This window comes from Saccopteryx leptura, chromosome 2 (assembly GCF_036850995.1).
Source record: "Saccopteryx leptura isolate mSacLep1 chromosome 2, mSacLep1_pri_phased_curated, whole genome shotgun sequence".
Lineage (NCBI taxonomy): Eukaryota > Metazoa > Chordata > Mammalia > Chiroptera > Emballonuridae > Saccopteryx > Saccopteryx leptura.
The window spans coordinates 382,248,214-382,257,939 of record NC_089504.1 but is presented as its reverse complement, the minus strand read 5'-3'; the positions used below and the strand labels follow the sequence as shown (position 1 = coordinate 382,257,939).

The following is a 9,726-nucleotide window of genomic DNA, read 5'->3' as shown; positions in this document are numbered from 1 at the left end:
GGCGCCCAAAGTCCGGGATCCCGGGCTCCTCCTGGGCGCCCCTCTCCGGCACCCTTCCCCCATGGCGCGGTCTTGCGGCCGCCCGCCCCGCCCAGTGCTCGGACCGCTCGCCTGTCGGCCCCGCCCCCTCAGGGCCCGCCCACGACCAGGCCCCTCCCCGGCCCCGCCCCGCCGGTCGCCCATTCAGTTGTGGGTCAGGGGTGAGCAGGCGGCGCCGACGTCACAAGCTTCCAAGATGGCGCCGGGCGGGTGTCTGTGAGCGGCGCTTCGGGCGCTCTGGGCGGGGAGCCGAGCCGGGCCGGCGGCGGGAGGACGGGGCGGCGCGGGCCGGGCGCCGACGACGAGGAACTGTGGGCAGGGCCGGCCGGCCGGCGGGCAGAACGCCGCCGCCGACGCACATGAGGTGAGGGGCGATCAAAAGTGGCTGGGGGCGCAGGCGGGGACCACCGGCGGGCGCGCCCCCGGGGACAGGGGCGTGGGCGGGCGCGCGCCCAGCCGACGTGGGGCTGCGCGCGTGGGAGGCGCGCGAGTGTCCGCGGAGCCTAGGTACGGCGCGAGTGGGACCCCTCGGCTATCCTCGGCCTGCCGGGGCTTTGTGGCCCCGGTGCCCGCGGGGCGCGGGCGGCAGGGGACTCCGGCACAAAGCTCCCGGTGCCGCGCCAGGCCGGGACGCGGGTCTGCGGAGCGGGGGTCGGCGGGCGCCGGCTCTTTGTGCCTTTTCATTAGCAATCTAATCCGAACAGCGTCGGGCGAGCTGCGCTGCCTGACAGGCGGGCGGGCTTCCATTATGCAAAGGGCCCTGCGCCCGCGGCCGCCCCTCACTGGGGGATTTTGCTATTTCCAGAACTGTGGCCTTGCATAGCTAGGATCTCTTCCTTTGCCCCCTCCCACAGAAAGACTGGCAAGGGCAGGGGCAGGCCTGGAGGGGCCGTTCCCAGAACGCTAGGTCCTGCGGCTGGTAGGTTCGCTGCCCTGCCCCCAGATCTCTCCTGTAGGCAGCCGCTTGGCAGGAAGAGAGATGGGCTTGGGGGAGGGGGTCGGCTGGCAGAGGGAGGGGGCTGAAGGGCCCCAGCTTGTCACTCTCTGTTTATCTACCAAGATTGTTCATATTCACACGGGCCTCGCTGGTGGGGGGTGGAGGCGGCGATGCCTCTCCTTGGGTGTGTGTGGGGGGCAGCGACTTATGGAGAGGAGGGAACCAGGCCTGATAATGCTCCCAGCGGCCCCACCCAGAACAGCGTGGGACTGCCTGGGGAACGGGGCCCAGTGTGGATCCGGAGGGGCTGGAAAGGTTTTGAAGTTATTTATCCATGCCGTTTCCTATCCTCTCTACCTCCAGTGTTTTTTTTGGTATGAGTTGCCAAGCACATCTGGAAAGCTAGGTTCCCGCCCCCCCCCCCCCAACAGCAGTAGGGGTGTAACCCAGAGAGGCCACCCCTCTGACATATGTGGTGGGGGAGGGGCAGCGCCTTGCCCATAGGAATCCTGTGGCAGGGGTTGTTGACTGATGTGGGGGATTGCTGTGCCTCTTATACTGAGGGGGGAGGGAGGAGCTGGCAGGTAGTGGAGGGGACTCCAGAGATACTAGGCTGATTTTGGGGGCTGTTCTCCAGGGCCCCCTGAATGGAAGGATGGAGTTGGGTCACCCAAAACCAGCACTTTTCTGGAGCCAGCATTTATTGCTTCCTGGCTTCTGGCTCTACTTCTTCCTCTCCATTCCCATCTGCCCGTGTCTGGACTCCCTGGGCCTTTCAGCAGGCATTTTTCAGGAGCACAGGCCATGTGGCCAGTCTGTAGCTCTGGCTCAAGGAGAGAGTGTACTCTCAGCAGAGCAGGGTTGTTGGAGTGGTCTGAAAAAAAGCAGATGGGCAGCCTCAGGCTGGCCTCTAGAGACAAAGCTGTGTGGTGAGATTGCTGGTTTAGTGGGCTCTTAGCTTGGCGGTGGGGTGGGGGTGAATGGGAGGCTGATACTTGAGTGCTGCTTTGGCCCTGGAGTAGGTCACTATGCCTTCCTGTGAACCTTTGATCCTTTGCAGTTGGGCTTATTATGAAAATGTGTATGTATTGTGGAGAGACCATGGATTTGAAAGGCTGGGAGGAGGCTTCCCACCAGCCTGCCTGCCATGGGTCTCAGAGCTCCCAGGTTGGTTTGCTTTCCTTTGGCTTCTGGCTTCCTGCGAGCCTGTTTTTGGGTGTTGCTGAGTGCCTGTTGCCCAGCTTCTCTGGCTGTTTGACTTGAGTGCTGGTGTGTGCCCAGAATTTCTCCCTGCAGTGTTTTCCTGCCAGTTGTTGGGACTTGTAGATTAGTCACTCAGCTTTTACAAGCTATTCCTGAAAAGAAAAATCTCCCTCTGGTTGCTGTCTCTGTGTAGAGAAAGAAGCTGCCTGAGGGAGCCAGGCCTTTAATTAAAGCAAAACCAAAATGATTGCTGCTATTGCTGACAGTAGAAGGAGGTGCAGGTGGGGCAGAGGTGATGCATTTTCTCCTGCTGCTTGGTACCTGCTCTGGGGACGGATAGGCATAATTCCATCCTTGCTCCTTCGTCTTGGCCAGCAGCTCAGCCTTCTCCATAAGCTGCAGTCCTGGATTAATCCTCACGAAGTGTTTTCTTTCCATAGATCAGATTTCTCATTTTGTTAATAAGCACAGTCTCCGATCCACTTGAAGTCAGCTGTTGTGGACTAGAAGCAACAGGGTTTTGCATTATTGAGCTGACAGGCCTGCTGCCTTCCTGGAGTCCTTATTGTCTGCCAGGGTCAGATCAGGGGGTGGGTTCAATGCCTTTTAATCAGCAGCTAGCCCCCTAGAGAAGGGGCAGTTCTGGAGAGTGAGAGGAGTGAGGAAGGAATAAAGTTCAGTTTACCCAGGGGACCTGTGGCTCTGCCCTTTTGCTTGGCCTGTTGGCCTCTAGCAGTCAGCCCCACCCCGTAGCTTGCTTGTCTTGCCCACTGGGTTTGAGGGCTACTGCCCCTGGGAGGTGATCACTAGGAAGGTTGGGGCTCTTCTTCCTGGCTGCTCCTGCACCCTGATAGGCAGCTTTCATCTGACAGTCAGGTTCCTCCCATCCTGGCTCTTGGAGCCTGGCTGTGGAGAGAGAGGGAAACTGGATTTAGTCAGAAAGTCTGGAGGGCGATGCTGGCTCTGCCGTTTATTCTCCCTGTGACCTTGGATAGTGATTAACTCTGTGGGCCTTGGTGTCCCTGTTTCTAAAATGGAAACAGAACTTGAGTTTACATTTACATATTGCTGCCCTCCAGAGCTCAGCCTGGGAACACAGACAAGCAAACAAATGATTTGTAAGATGGGATTAGGACTGGCACAATGTCAAATGGAGCTCAGAGGGCACCACAGGTATAGTGACTGAGGCATGGAAGGAGGGGCCAGCCTAGGCTTCAGGAGAGCTGTGGATGCCATGCTGAGTTTATGTTGGCTGTCAGAGCGGGGTTTTAATGGGAATGCATTCAGTTTTAGTAAGGCAGTGGCAGTGTGGAGTGTGGCTGGAGAGACAGGAGAGCAGTGACAAGAGCATGACCCTGCAGGTGCTGTTTAGAGAAGCTAGCACAGGAACACTCACTGTGTGCCAGGCACCTTGAGGCTTTTTTTTTTTTACAAGCTTTTTATTCATGCAAGAAAAATTTCTGAGAACAAATGAAGTGCCCAGCCCCTGTGGCTAAACCGATCATGATTGTCTCTGCCCTCTGGTGCTCAGACTCGCCAACAAGTGGTCGGCTCCCACCTGAATTGCCAGATAGGCTCCTCTTATAGAGGGGGAAATGGGACTCAGGGGTTAAATAACTTGCTGGAGTTGCAAGTTAGCAACTGGTCAAGCTGGGGCTGGAGGGTAAATGCCTTTGACTCCAGAGCCTGTGAGGGCCATGTATACATGTGTGGAATCTGGAGAGATCTGAGATCCCAGCAGGGAGGGGCAGGGCAGAGAGCCCCTCCCCAAGATGATGATCCTGTCTCCCAGTTAGGGGCTTGGTTAGGGGCTTGTAAACAAGCCCAGCCAGTTTGACTCTGCCTGGCACCACCAGGCTGTGCTTCCTGCTGGGAGGGGCCTTGCCCTAAGGGTTAGGGACCTGGGCTGGGGGAGGGCTCTTGAGAGGGACTGCAGGCTCAGCCTGGAGCCCAGTTTAAGCCAGGAGTGGCAAAGCAAGAAAAGCAGGTGGGGGTTGTGTGTGGGCCCCTTGTGAATTTGATAAGGGAGGGAAAGCCAGGAGCTAACACTCCAGGCTTTACCACAGTCCAGGAGGAAAGGGCCAGGGCTGGGCCACATGGACTTAGTGGAGAGAGTCGCCCCAAGAAATTCTTGGGACAGTTGGAAAGGAGTTCAGAGCCCCCTTCTGATTGTTCAGTTTTCATGTTTTTCATGGTAATGTCCTTGTGGGTGAAGGGGAGAGGGGGAGTGTTGCCCTGGGATTAGAGCAGGTCCTTCTGCTAGAAGGTACAGCCACCTGCTTCTTGGCCAAAGGGCCTTGCTGCTGATTTGTAGTGCATTCCTGGTTGAGGGTAATCCATCTACTGGAGTGCTTGGGGTATGGGTGAGAAGGGAGAATGGGCTTTGGAAAGGCAGGTGGCCCAGTCTTTTCATCCATTCCATAGCAGTTCCACAGGCGTCTAAGGAAAGGCAGAGCTTGGGCTTGGCTTAGGAGGTGTTTCTAGTTTGGGGAGTTGGCCTATTGTGGAGATGGAAGGGTTGCTGGCTCCGGCATGGTGTGACTGCTGTGTAGACTCCTCCCATGCCTTCCAAGCTGCTCCCAAGACCTCGGGTTGCTTTCTGTGGCAGCACCTCTGGGTGGGTGTGGGTGGGTGGGTTCTCTCAGCCGAGCGTGGGGCCACTCGGTGCCTTGAGAGTAGCACCACCATCCCTCACACACATGGGTGGAGGTGCTGCTCCCACTACCACACTGGAGTCTGAGCCCCTTGGCCTCTTAATCAGCTTGGTTGCAGGCCCTTTAAGGCAGTGGTCTCCAACCCCCAGGCCACAAACCGGTACTGGTCCGTGGGCCATTTGGTACCGGTCCACAGAGAAAGAATAAATAACTTACGTTATTTCCGTTTTATTTATATTTAAGTCTGAACGATGTTTTATTTTTTTAAAAATGACCAGATTCCCTCTGTTACATCTGTCTTAAGACTCACTCTTGACACTTGTCTCGGTCACATGATACATTTATCCGTCCCACTCTAAAGGCCTGTCTGTGAAAATATTTTCTGACATTAAACCGGTCTGTGGCCCAAAAAAGGTTGGGGGCCACTGCTTTAAGGGACAGGACTGTCCCATGACCTTTGTAGTCCCCCACCTTTGCTACTTTGCAAGATACTAAACTCTTGGTGAATTCTTGTTCACAAAATGAATGAGAAGGGAGCATAGGGCTGATGGCTGGGAAAAGAGGGGCTGGGGCCTCTGTGGCCTGCCCCTGTGTGGACACAGTGGAACTTTTCTTGGTGATGAATATGGGCTACACATTGAGCCATCACCTGTGCTACCTTGGTAAGGCCTGCCTGCTGATGCCCTGGTTCTCAGCAGTACATATCAGGATCACCTGGGAGCTGGAACAGCCCAGCCCAGCCCAGCCCATCTCTGGGGTGGGCCCAGGCATGCTCATATCTTAAAGCTTTTGAAATGAATCTGGTGTGCAGCCAAATTTGAGAACCACTGCTTTAGCAGGTGATAAGTCTTTGTCAATAATAGAATCAAGCAAGTGGTGAGTCCAAATAGACCAGTGCATGTGACCTGGGGTGGTCACAAACTGATTTATTCTGATGGCCTAGTGGGATCGGATTCACATAACAAGACAGGCTGATTCTGTTTCCAGGATCTTGGAGAAGCACCAGGTATGAGGGAGCAGGCGCACTCTTCATGGTCCCTCTTACCTGAGCAGCAGTGTGAGGGACTCCAGGACTCCTGGTCTTGCTAGGCCTTCAGAGTCTGCCTGTCCTGGTTTCCTGGTTGCATTCTTGGGCCCTGATTGTCCTCTATGTGCTCTGGCAGGGCTTGACATGGTGACATTTGGGTTCCTTGTGGCTTCCTAACAAGCCCACTGTGGCCACAGCTGGGGACCCCTGGGACCTGTACCCCTTTTTCTCTTTGACCTTAAGTTCCCTGGGAGAGAGAGAGATTGGTCCTTGGGGTTGGTTTCCTGGTCTTGTTATCTGGGTAAGGTGTATGAATGGGCACTAACGAGGAGCCAGGAAGCAGAGTGGGAGGGGCATAGAAGGCAGAGCTCCAGGTAAGGCCTGCTTGCCCAGCCCAGCCCCCTTTGTTGGGACAAACTATGGGCTATCCTGGGATTTAGTTCCTATCTGTGGGCTGACAGGATACAGGACAGCTCCTGCCTGTTCCCAGCAGCTTACCATGGTGAGGTGAGTGGCAAGGCCCCTGGATGTGGTGTGGTCTGCTGTGGCCCTGGTTGGTGTCCTGGGAAGGAAGTGTCCTGTAGAGAAGAAAGAGCAGCCGGCCCTGGCCGGTTGGCTCAACGGTAGAGCGTCGGCCTAGCGTGCGGAGGACCCGGGTTCGATTCCCGGCCAGGGCACACAGGAGAAGCGCCCATTTGCTTCTCCACCCCTCCGCCACGCTTTCCTCTCTGTCTCTCTCTTCCCCTCCCGCAGCCAAGGCTCCATTGGAGCAAAGATGGCCCGGGCGCTGGGCATGGCTCTGTGGCCTCTGCCTCAGGCGCTAGAGTGGCTCTGGTCGCAATATGGCGACGCCCAGGATGGGCAGAGCATCGCCCCCTGGTGGGCAGAGTGTCGCCCCATGGTGGGCGTGCCGGGTGGATCCCGGTCGGGCGCATGCGGGAGTCTGTCTGACTGTCTCTCCCTGTTTCCAGCTTCAGAAAAAAAAAAAAAAAAGAAAGAAAGAGCAGCCTGGGCTGGGGCATGAAGGACACAGGTTTGAGAGTGATCTTGGCTGGTGGTCAGGAGGAAGGGGGTGATGTGGGGTCTAGTCAGAATGTCCTCTTTCAGTTCCTTTTCTGCCTGCATGCATCTTGGTAGGTGGAGCTAGGGGGCTCTGTTGAGAACAAGTGGTCCTGGATATGGATTCTTGCCTCAGTGTTTTTGCCTCCTTACTTCGCCCCTCCCCAGGACCTCATTGCCCTCCCCTTTGGTAGGAGGCAGCTGATGATTTCTGTTTGCAGGTACCAAAGACAACTCTGCTTGAAAACTAGGGGAAGCTCTGGCCGGATATCTCCATTTGTTAGAGCATTAGCCTGAAGTGCAGAGGTTGCTGGTTCCATCCCTGGTCAGGGCACATGCAGGAACAGATTGATGTTCCTCTCTCTCTCTCCCCTCCCCGTCCTCTCTGGCTAAAATCAATACAAAAAAATTAAGAAAAGAAAAGAATATTGGGGGGAGGATGGTTTTTGCGGAGTCCTTGACAGAATACTAGGAGCATAGTGGCAAAAGAGGGCTTGGCGCTCACTTTTGGCCTCTTACCCCATGCTAGGCCTTATGGGAGGTGTAGAATGCTGAATTTAATTTTCAGAATATATCTTATGGCCCCAATCATTTTCTCAATCCCTGCTGTACAAGTGGCTCAGAGAGGTTAAGTAATTAATCTCAAGTCTCACAGCTAGGAATTGGCTAGAGAAGTTCTAAGAGTGTGAGAAACACCACTCAGTGGAAGCCTTGAACACGTATATGTGGGCTCCTTCCTCTGGGCAGTGATTGGGCCAGAGGACAGCCAAGGTTTTCATTCTGCGTGGGGTGGTGAGATGGCTGCTTTGGACAAATCCAGGGAGTCTCGTTCCTGGAGCTGGAGCTGGAGGGTAGTCCCTTGTAAGCTGGGGAACGATCATTCCTAGCCTTTTGAGCAGTATCCTCCCCCTTCTCCCAGGTCCTGGGGGACAGAGAGGACTCTCTGGGCCATTATTTTTTTGGGGTGTTTTTTTGTTTGTTTGTTTTTGTTTTTGTATTTTTCTGAAGTTGGAAACGGGGAAGGCAGTCAGACAGACTCTCGCATGCACCCGACCGGGATCCACCCGGCATGCCCACCAGGGGGCAATGCTCTGCCCATCTGGGGCATTGCTCTGTTGCAACCAGAGCCATTCTAGTGCCTGAGGCAGAGGCCACAGAGCCATTCTAGTGCCTGAGGCAGAGGCCACAGAGCCATCCTCAGCACCCAGGCCAACTTTGCTCCAATGGAGCCTTGGCTGCAGGAGGGGAAGAGAGAGACAGAGAGGAAGGAGAGGGGGAGGGGTGGAGAAGCAGATGGGCGCCTCTCCTGTGTGCCCTGGCCGGGAATCGAACCCGGGACTCCTGCACGCCAGGCCAACGCTTTACCACTGTCTGGGCCTTCTTATCCTTTTAGTTAAACAACTCCTTTCCTTATGGCATCTTAGATCCTCTACCTCTGGAAACTCACTCCAGGAGAGCCATTTGGGGGGCAATGTCCCTGGAAACTCAGAGCTGGCTCCTTTTCTTCTCTTGGGATTCTCAGTGTGGGCAAGTGAGAGGTGCTCAGGCATTGCTGGTGGTGATGTTGGGGTCGCATGCAAGGTGGCCTCTCGGCCTTGTTAGGCTGTCTCTTGGTAGATGGGTCCAGGGGGTTCGTGATCTAGGCAACAAGGGCAGGGGCCAAGGATCAGTGTCCATAGGTGCCCTGTGCCACTGCCAGCAGGTGCCTTTCTCCAGGAGTGGGTGGCTTGAGTGCTTGGGCTTGGGTCGTCCTTTAGTGGTGGTAGGTCATCCTGAGCCCCAGAAGGGTACAGGCCTAGTGGAGAGAATTGTTTCCAAAGTCCTACATTCCATGCATGTGTTGACGCTGATAAGGGCAGCAGGGCTGGCCGCTTTGGGCAGGAGGGGACTTTGACTTCATGCCCCCAGCAGGCAGCATGCACATCCTGCTTCCTGTAGCACCCCTCCCAAACCTCCCCTCTGACCACCTCTGCCTCTGCCTCTGCAGCGCCCAGCCCAGGTCCCACAGCTTACAGAGGCCCGGCTTTCCTCTTGAAGTATTACCTGCTCTGTTAATTAACAGGTCTTTGGGAGTCCCTTAATAGTCTGTGTCAGTCCTGCCCCTAAGAGTATTTGTGGATGTCATTTAAAATGGCACTTCCTTTTATTTGTTTGAAATTTGTTGCTCTTAGGTTTGTTAGGAGACCCCTTACCCAGGATTACACTTTTGATGAACAACTATGGTTTTGTGGAAAGAAGACTCTGGTATAAAACCTTTCTTCCTGCACATGACAGACTGCTGTGCCTCATTTTCCTTCCCTGTAAAATGGGTTGATAGAAATATTTCCAATAATGGTTGTCAGCTGTTTTCAGAGTGTTTTGCTGACCCTTGGGAGTCTCCAAGATCCTTTAAATAATATTTAGAAGTTATTGGTCTTTGTTTCATGTTGATACTTGCACCAGTGGTATAAAGTCATGGTGAGTGTTCTTGCTGATGGTATACACCACCTGGAGTTGTGTGTGTATCTGTGTGCGTCCCTGTCCCCCAGTGTTCTTGACCAAGACTGCCAGTCTTACTCCTGTGTGTTGTGGGGATGCACCACAGATGATTGAGTAGTAAATCTAGACCCTGGAGAATACATCTCTTTTAGTATTCTGTGTAGTAAAATGGGAGTGCACACGAGGCTTTCCTGCCTTAGACTGAATATGATGTCTCCATGAAAAGCATTTCACATTTGTTTGGACTGTGTGCCAAACTATCTGCTTTTCCTTCTGGAACATTATTTTTACTTGAATGAATGACTGGCAGACAAGGTGTGGTTATTTAG

At 54.7% G+C, this 9,726-nt stretch overlaps 1 protein-coding gene across 1 annotated transcript in view; it reads left to right on the top strand.

Annotated features, from left to right (window-relative positions):
- The first annotated feature begins 243 nt into the window (after positions 1-243).
- HIC2 (HIC ZBTB transcriptional repressor 2) overlaps positions 244-9,726 on the top strand; it is a 33,522-nt gene continuing 24,039 nt past the window's right edge. The window contains exon 1 of the mRNA XM_066365442.1: positions 244-403. The gene's annotated coding sequence lies outside the window, so the exon portion shown is untranslated. The remainder of the gene's footprint in view (positions 404-9,726) is intronic.